Source organism: Marmota marmota, unplaced genomic scaffold (genome assembly GCF_001458135.2).
Source record: "Marmota marmota marmota unplaced genomic scaffold, marMar, whole genome shotgun sequence".
Classification (NCBI taxonomy): Eukaryota; Metazoa; Chordata; class Mammalia; order Rodentia; family Sciuridae; genus Marmota; species Marmota marmota.
The window spans coordinates 34086611-34095959 of NW_026000026.1; the positions used below are offsets into that span (position 1 = coordinate 34086611).

Genomic DNA, 9349 nt, shown 5'->3' on the forward strand with positions numbered 1-9349 from the left:
TGGTGGCGCCGGGAGCAGTAAGTGAGCTGCACCGCAAACAAGCTCTCACACACACGCGCGCACACACACGCGCGCACACACTGAGTCTCCAGGCGGCGGCTGTGGCCGCATCCCCAGCAGCAGTTCCAGGCAAAGTGACAGGTAGGAGAAGGCATTTCGGGTCCCGCCCGAGGATGCTCCCGCCCGCCCCAGCCCGCGGGGCTTGTTTGCTTTCGGCGGGTGCGTCCCGGACGCGCGCGCGCGCACCCAGATGCCCTGCTGGGTACCCAGTGCAGGTGCGGGGTGCTAAGTGCCCTGAGCGCGCGGGAGGCAGGGGACCCCGCCACCAACCCCCTTCCCCTGAAGTCATCACCTACTGGGTTTCCTCAGACTCTCCAGACATTCGCCCGCTTTTGGGCTACAAATAGCTCGGCTCGACGTGTATATGATTATTTTGGTTGGAAATAGTTGGCACCGTGCAACGCATGTAAATGTGTATGCGTGTGGATCTTCTTAACCTCTTCTGGGGAATTGAGAGAAATGATTGACCGTTTGCACTTAAAACTGCACTGACAGGCTCAGCACTCCTTGGGGGCACTGTCTGGGCCTCCTAAAACCGTATCAAGGAAGGAGACAAAAGATTGCCTTAATTTCAGAATTTTAAAGTTGCTTTTTCTTTAACCAATTAGACCCTGCCTATATAGTACAATACTTCGCAGTGTAGACTTTGTAGACTGCCGAATTGAAGTATGAAGATAAGGAATCTCCAATTTCCAAATGTGTCTAAGTGTAACTTCATCTAGAATCATAAAACTACCATTGTTTTAGAAAGAAAGGCGAATCTCTGTTCCATTTCCATAAATATCCACGTATTTGAGAGAAAACTCTTAGCATTTCTCCCCTTAACTCCTGTAAAGATTCTAGCTGTTCTGAAGCGTAGTGTTTGAGATTTAACTCGGGGTAAAGTATTCATGGTAGGTTGTCATGTTTTTGAAACCATAAATGCCATACATGCTGATCTATGAATTTAAGGTATGGCTGTTTGAAGATAGATAGCAGTTTAACAATTTTGTTTGGCTTGTAATCATATCTCTAAACATAGGCAGTCATATAATGTCCCAAAATTGAAACTGAATTTCCCTTTTAAAGAGAAATAAGGTTCATAAAATAAACATAACCAGGAAAATCAACTGGTGACTTTACCTGGGTCTTCTCCAAGGAGGTGAAGAAAATGTCCCAAGAACTGTGCTCTTCAGAATAAGAAAACTGTGTATATGTGTAAAATTTTAACTTTTATCTTTTTAGTGTTTTCAAGAAGGTTAGTTTAAAAAGGTGTGGTTGAGCTGAGAACTTAATATTTTGTATTCTTCACAATTCAGTGGCCTAACTTAGAGAATTATAATGTAAGATAAAAAATCTAGCTCAGCAGGAGTGTGTGGTGTAATCCCTGACTGTGTTATGTAATCTAGAATGCTGTTTTTTTCATAGAACAAATCTTGCATATTTTTCAGCTGGTGTATTGATCTATTATGTCATCTTCCTTTTGAACTACAGAAGTTTAATAAATGAGTCCTGTCTTTGGAGAACACCTGTTTTTAGAAAAAAAAATCACATTTAAATGGTGTAGCATTTTTATTAGCATTTTTATGAACCCGGGAATCTTGCTGCTAGAATTAGTAACCTTCGAATGTAACATAGCATAGCTAAGGATATCATGTATTAGATAACTGATTACACTTCCCTCCAACTATATTATTACTCAGCCATCAGAACTTAGTTTTGATTTAGCTTTGATGATACCACCAGCTCTGAATTAATCCCTGTGGAAATGCTGTTCTACAAGTAACTGTCAAAACAGGATTTCAAAGATTTCCATTTGATCACTGGGGGCACATTTACATCTGTTGGAATAATTCTACCTTTATTTTACAAATGCACACCCACGCAGTCGAGCTTTGTTCTAAAATACTCTTTTGGAAGTTTTATATTTGTGTGCCTGAAAAATGTGAGTGACGTTAAACTCCTTACATGCCCTGGAATCCTGAGGCAGTGTTTTTGCCTCATGAGATAGTGAAATCGAGACTTTAAAAAAGTATTACCAAAAAGCTTTTGCAGAAATGGATTTTTAAAATCTGAAATATCTCCTCCCCAGCAGAGACCAGTTGGTGCCTGAATCACTGCAGTTTTGTCTTTTTCAAGAATATATCTAGCTGCCTTTAGATTAATATATATTGCTGATTTTGGCAACATGGGCCAGTTATACTTGGCAATCCCAATGAGAGGGGTATTTTCCTAGGATAGTCCTAAATTCTTTTTAAGTTTGATTTATTAAGAATTGAAATGATGACTGAGTGCTTGCCTTGTGTTCATCCCTACCCCATCCTCTAAGTGAAATTGAGGTGAAATTGAACTTCCAGGGACTGTGCTGTTTTCCTGGAACCCCTCACATTGACATGCTAATTTGTGAAAGGCTTTGAAATAGGAAAGGTAGCTTCTGGGTTCAGTGTCTGTATTCCCAGTTTTTCTGATGTAACTGGCAAACTCAGATTAATTAGAATTAATGAACAATTTTTGCAGATTAGTTTTTAAAAAGTTAGTAATTAGCTACCACATTTGGTTTCTTTTTTGTTTTAGAATCATATTTTGAGAATAAATTTTATTTTTTTTTTGGATCTGTGCACTTAGGTAATATAGTCCTGGAAAGGAAAGCACGTGTATTTCTTATGTTTTCCACAAATGTCTTTAGTAGCAAACTCAAATATTTTGGGGTGAGTATAAATATTCTTTGAAGTTTATAGTTATTTTCAAGCAGATTGAGACTAAATGTCATTTGTGACCACCTCTAGAGTAAGGGTCAAACAGTATGTTTACCAACACTGATGACCCAGGATTTTAATGAATGATGACAATGGGTCCCCTGTAAAATTAAGAACTTTTGTGTTTGATGTGCAGAATCAGGTCAAGGACTAATGGAGATGCTTTAATGATCACAGTTGGTAATTTTGTGTCCAGATTGAAGTTCCCCAAATTGAGACTTTTCAGTTTATATTAGTGTTTGTCAAAAACCCACCTTTTTTTTTCTGAGAGGTAAATGTTGCTTCTAACGCTGATGGGCAGTTGCAGTGGCTCTCTGTTGGGGTTTAAATGTCAAATAGATTTGGGTTAATTCTCAGCACTGACCATTCCACATTTTCCTATTTCCCTGACATACTCGGGAAATAGAACAATCTTACTTCTTTCTTTTCCTTAGTATTTGTTTTCTGTTTAATAGTTTTCTTTTGATAAACCTCACTGTTTAAAGTAGAATTACTTCCTCAAGTTAGAATACTATTTACCTTGTTATGCCTTAGAATGAAATAAAGGTTTTGCATGTTCAGGGGTTGTGATTCTTTCGCCCCACCAAATATAACAATGGATTCACTTTACTTGCAGTGAAGGTAGAACCCGGTAATGATGCATTACTGAACAGATGGAAACGAGATGTTTGCATTGTCCTTGCTAGAATTAAGCCGCTTAAAAAAAAAGTATCATCCCAGAATGACTTTTATTTGAAAGACCAATTTTATGTGATTGCAAAACCATCTCCAAACCATAGTTTCTAAAAATCTGGTTGGACATTTCTTTGGATGCTTCTCCTCTGCGAAATTATAGCCCAAGTTCCTAGAGCAGGTGAAAGTAAGAATGGCCTGTCTTTCAGATCACAGTGAGGAGATCATTATGTTCTGCAGAATAAATGACCAGCTGAGTTTTCTATTTTCCCTGTATGAACTCTATCAACTTTCTTTTCCATTTTCTTTATGGAATCAAAAAAATTTGAAAGGGCCATAAAGCAGAAGGTTTTTCTTAGAAGACCTCTCTCCTCTACTTCATATAAACTTTCAATGAGACTGTCACACACCATGTGACCACAAGATAGTGTTGTTATCTTCTCCCCTTGACTGGGAGTCTGTTTCACAGCTGTTCTCCCATGATCCTTTGGAAAATTCCACCTCCAGCTACTGAAACACCCCTGGGTCAGGCAAATCCTTGCTTTAAGACACATTGCCCTTCTGAAGCACTCTTTTCCTCCCGAACAATTAAAGGATGTTTTTGGCTCCTTGACATGAATGAATCTAAGTAGCCATTTCCTGAGAAACAGGAAGAAAAAAGGTAACTTGAGGTAATTAATTATAAGCAGCCCATTCAGAGAGGAGCGATCACAGACCCATCTTATATTTGATATCTTTTATTTCCTTGAATAGGAGGAATTCCTCACTTCAGATCTACCCATCCCATCAAGTTCTGAGGATGTAACTTGGTGGGTCTATCAATGTAGCTGGCAAATCTGTGTTTGTCTTTACTTTCAGGTGACACTTAGGAGAGTCATTGCTAGACCTTGGCATTTAAGGAGTTGAATAGAATCACCTATATTACTATGTGAGTCCGTTTTAATATGTATTATTTTGATAAGTATATTTCAATATGATTAGTCTCTGCTGTACTTTTTAAGTATTTAATCTTACTCATTTAAAATATGATGCTAAAAAAAGCCTAAACAATTCACTAGGTTATAAAGGGGTCCATGACCCACACAAGGTGAAGAACATCTGCTCTAGAAATGCTCACTCTAAGAAGCAGCTGGTGGATGGATGCAGTGGTGATTGCAGTGTAAGTTTGCTTTCAGCAATGTAAAGTTGCTGAGACCTTCAGGCACTGGAATCAAGTTGACTGAGATCAAATCCTGACAATGTCCTGTACTAGCTATGTGGCCCCAATCATCCATCTACTCTGAGCTTCAGTTGTCCTATATGTAAAAGCAGGAGAATAATCCTATAGGGTTCTTCACAGTACTGTGTCATGAATGATTTGGGTAACGTGTGACTGACACTTTACAATTGCTAATGCCCTTCTGCTATCAGTGCTGGTAGTGTTATAGTTGGTCTTTCTTACTTGCCTCCATGAAGGCAAATAGTATTGATTTATCCATACAGATCAGTCAGTGGAAATTTCTTTAAAACTTAGAAGGAATAATTGCATGGCCACCTTGCAAATACATAATGTTCTTATCCCCCAACTGGACCACCATGAAGTGCCAGATCTTCCTTTGGACATGCCTGACTCTGTGACTACATTTGAATAGAGGGATATAGCATTAACTCAATTCTAAGAGCTTCACATCTTTGTGACTGTGGGATTTTGTAATACAACTCAGTGAGCCAGATGCTATCCCCAGGGCATCTGTGTCTCTCAGCTAGGCTTTTAAAAAAGACCATATTAAGCCATTTAGTTCTGGAAGAAGAGAAACATTCACTAGAAGAATTTGGGGATCACTGAAGTTTAGGGGAGTTGTCATGACTCCTGTTTTCCCACGGGACTTGAGTGGGAACACTCAAATTCACTACTTTGCATAGTAATAACATCAGTGAAACAAAATAGTAGAACATTTGTTGAACACTTAAAAAATATGCTACTATGTTTAATCCTTCTAACAGCTTTTTAGGTGAGTATTAAAGAATGTGCATTTGGGGAAACTGAGGCTTGCAGAGGTGAAGTTCATCATCCTGGGGAGTTAGAGATGGGATTGAATCCCAGGTAGGTGGACTCTAGAACTCCCAGCTTTCAGCCACTGTATTGTGTTACCTGCCAACAAGGGTGGTACAGGCTGCAGAAAGGTACAATAGAAAGTTTTGTGACAATTATTGCAAGTGACTGTGCTGAGATGTGACAGATAAGCTTCTGGCAGCCCTGCTGCCAAGATGGAATTGACATAGAAATTTGAGGGCAATCCTCTTCTCATCCCAGGCGCTTGTTTCTGCACTTGCCTGGGCCAGATATCTGAGGAAGGGAGGTTACTAAATACTAGTCTCGGGGAGCCAAAAAAAAAAAAAAAAAAAAAAAAAAANNNNAAAAAAAAAAAAAAAAAAAAAAAAAAAAAAAAATATATATATATATATATATATATATATATAGTATCCTCTTTTCTGGAGGAGTTTCTTATGGTTTCAGTGAGACCACTGTGGACTGGTGCCTTTAAGGGCCAGGCAAGTATCATCCCCAAGGGCACCTGACCAGGTAAGATGTCAGAGACCTCAGGGAAGCATGGGGCTTGTGTCCATTCAAGCCCTTCCTAGGGAGCAGCTGTTGACCAGATCTGCCAGATTTCTACCAGGTGGGCCCATCCAGTGCATATGCGTTTTCAAGAGAAGCATGAAATGCAGATTTATTTGGAGTGTGAAATCTCATTTTAAAATGTTTGGAAATAATTAAAATAGAAACAAACCTGTCAACCCAGGGTGTGGCCAAACCACGCATATTTCTGGAATGAATTCTTCCCAGTTGTGCCTTTTGTCAAAATTTGAGCCTTTTGTCAAATCTAAGTGCTTGGAAATATCGTGTACTGGAAAATGTCGGTGGCTTTGTTTTGCCCCTCCTCCCCTTTTTGGTAAATTTTCTGTTAAATTTCTTACAAAGGTTGTTATAGTCATTTATTTTGAGTATACCTAGAGTTCAGATTCTGAATTTCTGCCTAATTTTCTCTTCCCCATTTTTCTACAATGTGAGCAAATACACAAAGTCAAGATGCAGGATGTGGTTTTCTCTTGTATTTCAAGAATGCCTAAGTGTAGAGAAATGGGTGACTTCATTTCTGGGGACACAGAGGTTCTCTTCCACGTGTCACAGATTTGAACTCTAAACCAGTCACAGGTTGTCTCTCCTGCCATTTGGTTGTTGCTATATTTGTCGCTTAACATATAGAAAGTAGATCTGTTTCTGCAGGTTAGTATTTCAAGGTGCAGTTCTCAGAGCCCTCGTTTTCTTTTTTGCTCTTAAACGGGAAGTCATGCTGGATGAAATCAATGTACAGTCCTCTTGAGATGGGTTTCTCTCTTATCTACTGATGTACAATGATGGACAATCACACAGTCCTCTCTGGAATGTCTTTCAAGTTTTTGTTTTAAGTGGTTTAAAAAATGATATAAGCGATACACTAATATGTTCTAGTTGAAATGGCAATGCAGAAGCAAAATGTAATCTTTCCCATCTACAGCCATCCCCAGATATAACAACAATAGTTTAGAATGTCTCTTTTCCTTGGTTTTCTATGCATTTACACATGTAAGTAAATATACCTGTCCTTTTTTAATTAGACAAGCTGTATCATATTATATAAGTTGTTCTGAGACTTACTTTTATCCACTTAACTGCATATCATGGAGATATTAACATACTGGTATAATAGTTATCTCATTCTTTCTAACATTGCATAAAATATGGGAATATGTATATACCATTCTTATTTAACCATTTTAAAATTTTCAGTATTGCACACTGAAAGATTGAAGATCTTTTTCATAGGTGTTCATGCACACATGTGTAAATTTCTTGTAATTAAATTCCAAGAAATAAACCATTTTGTCAAAAGGGTATGCACATTTTAAATTTTGAGAAAGCAACTGCCAAATTGCCTTTTTAAAAGGTCCCCGTGAAATTTCTGTCTCCTAGTACCTCAAATTATGCAGCTGAACATCTCTAACCGAAGTATGCTCCACATTGTTACATCAATTTACTAATTCAGTTAGACTTCAGTTATATACAGTATACCAGGAAATGACTTTAGAAATAGACCATGTTCTTAAAATTCCTTGACAATACAATACTTAATCTAAAAGAATTTACCAGTTAAGGGACTAATATAAAAGTAAAAGTATAATAAAGAGATATATTGTAGAATCTGAGAGTTGAAAGTCTGTTTTCTGATCAGCTTGGGTAGCTGTGAAACTCTATACTTCTCTTAGTAGGGACATGTCTTTAATACTCTTGAATATGTAGCCATAGAAGTGCAGTCCTTCGCAGCCAACACAGAACAGAGGTTGATATTGAGCTGGCCAATTACGTTAATTTCATTGCTAAAAGTCCTGTCTAGTTGTGTTTGTAGCTCTAGACTTCCTAATAAAATCAGGTTTCAGTATCCATGCAATTTGTGGGTTCGGACAACTGAAGACTGAAAGTGTTCAAGTATAAAAGTGTTTTTACTGAACATATGTATACTTTTTTTCTTCTTATAAATTCTTCCCTAAACAATGCAGTATAACAACTATTTACATTGCATTTGCATTATGTTGGTTATTATAATTAATCTGGAAATGATTTAAACTATGCAGGAAGATGTGCATAGGTTACATAAAATACTACACTACTTTATCTAAATGAGTTGGGTATTTGTGGATTTTGATATCTGTTGGGGGTCTTGGAACCAAACCCCCGTGGATGCTGAGGAACAACTGTGTTTAATTATTGAAGAATCCCTTTTTATAGTTTCCTTAGAGAATTAGAAGATTAGAGATAATGCTATCTTATTGCGTTTCCTTTAATAGATACCTGAAATTAATTTTCATGATTTTTAGAAATGATTCATAGACAAAGGAATATGCAAATTTAAAGCTATCCTGTATTTTCATTTAGAGAGATATTTGGAAAAATGCAGAAAATCTAGGTCACCAATTTTGAATTTTTTCCAGAAGTGACAACTTTAATAACCACAATTCTTATCAATAATATAAAGTTAGTTATTGGCTACTTTTCAGAATTTTATGACGTCAACTACAAGAATTTGATTCACCTGAAAGTATCACAATAGCAGGAATAATAAGTCTTGATGTGGATAAATGGCAGAAAAACCAAATCTTGTTTCTGTTTTCCAAAGACCGATTTTGTTCTTTCATCTGTTTTTCCAGATATCCATTTTTAAGACAAATTCTGGTTAGTTTGGCAATGACATTCAGATTCTGGTTGTGTGCCTTCTGCATGTTTATTTTTACAGCACACTGTGAATTGTAGAAATATGGTAGGATTCAGTCACATTTCCTTGGCATTGAAACTTTGCATAGTCAAGAAAGTCTGTGATAAATTTTGCTCATGAAAATGTTAAAGTGTTTCACAGTTTACAGACAATTGCTTTGATAATGTCTGTGAAAGCCCAAAGGAGGGCACCACCTGGTCACTCTTTAAACCTGTGTCCTTCAGGGCCCTGCTAAGGAATAATGGCACATATAAACCAAGTCCATAAAGGACTGCTTAAAAAGGAGACTCTTAAGAAGGTGTGGGCAGGTGTAGGGTCACAATCAGGACGAATACTAAAGAAGGATCTGGCAATGATAAGCAGCTATTACTTCTCCAAGGGAAGGGGCAAGAAGGACCATTGACAAGAGCTGTGTCCTTTTTTCGGGGGTCATAGTTAATCTATAGATCCTTTCAGGGAGAGAGCAGGGGAATATGTATATCTATGTCACTTTCCTCCTGACTACCAAACTCTGGTAGGTACTTTCTACTAGTTGAACTCAAAGAAGCCTGAAGGGTGAGTGTGGAAGAGATTGACCAATGGATCTGCGGG

At 37.8% G+C, this 9349-nt stretch overlaps 1 protein-coding gene across 3 annotated transcripts in view; it reads left to right on the top strand.

Moving 5' to 3' along the window:
• The first annotated feature begins 6 nt into the window (after nt 1–6).
• The window catches only part of LOC125619047 (1-phosphatidylinositol 4,5-bisphosphate phosphodiesterase beta-4-like), a 288730-nt gene continuing 279387 nt past the window's right edge, over nt 7–9349 (top strand). For 2 of the 3 annotated variants that reach the window (XM_048811300.1, XM_048811299.1), the window contains exon 1: nt 7–141. The gene's annotated coding sequence lies outside the window, so the exon portion shown is untranslated. Of the gene's footprint in view, nt 142–4325; nt 4396–9349 lie in introns of all 3 variants that reach the window. The other variant, XM_048811303.1, reaches the window with a different exon arrangement.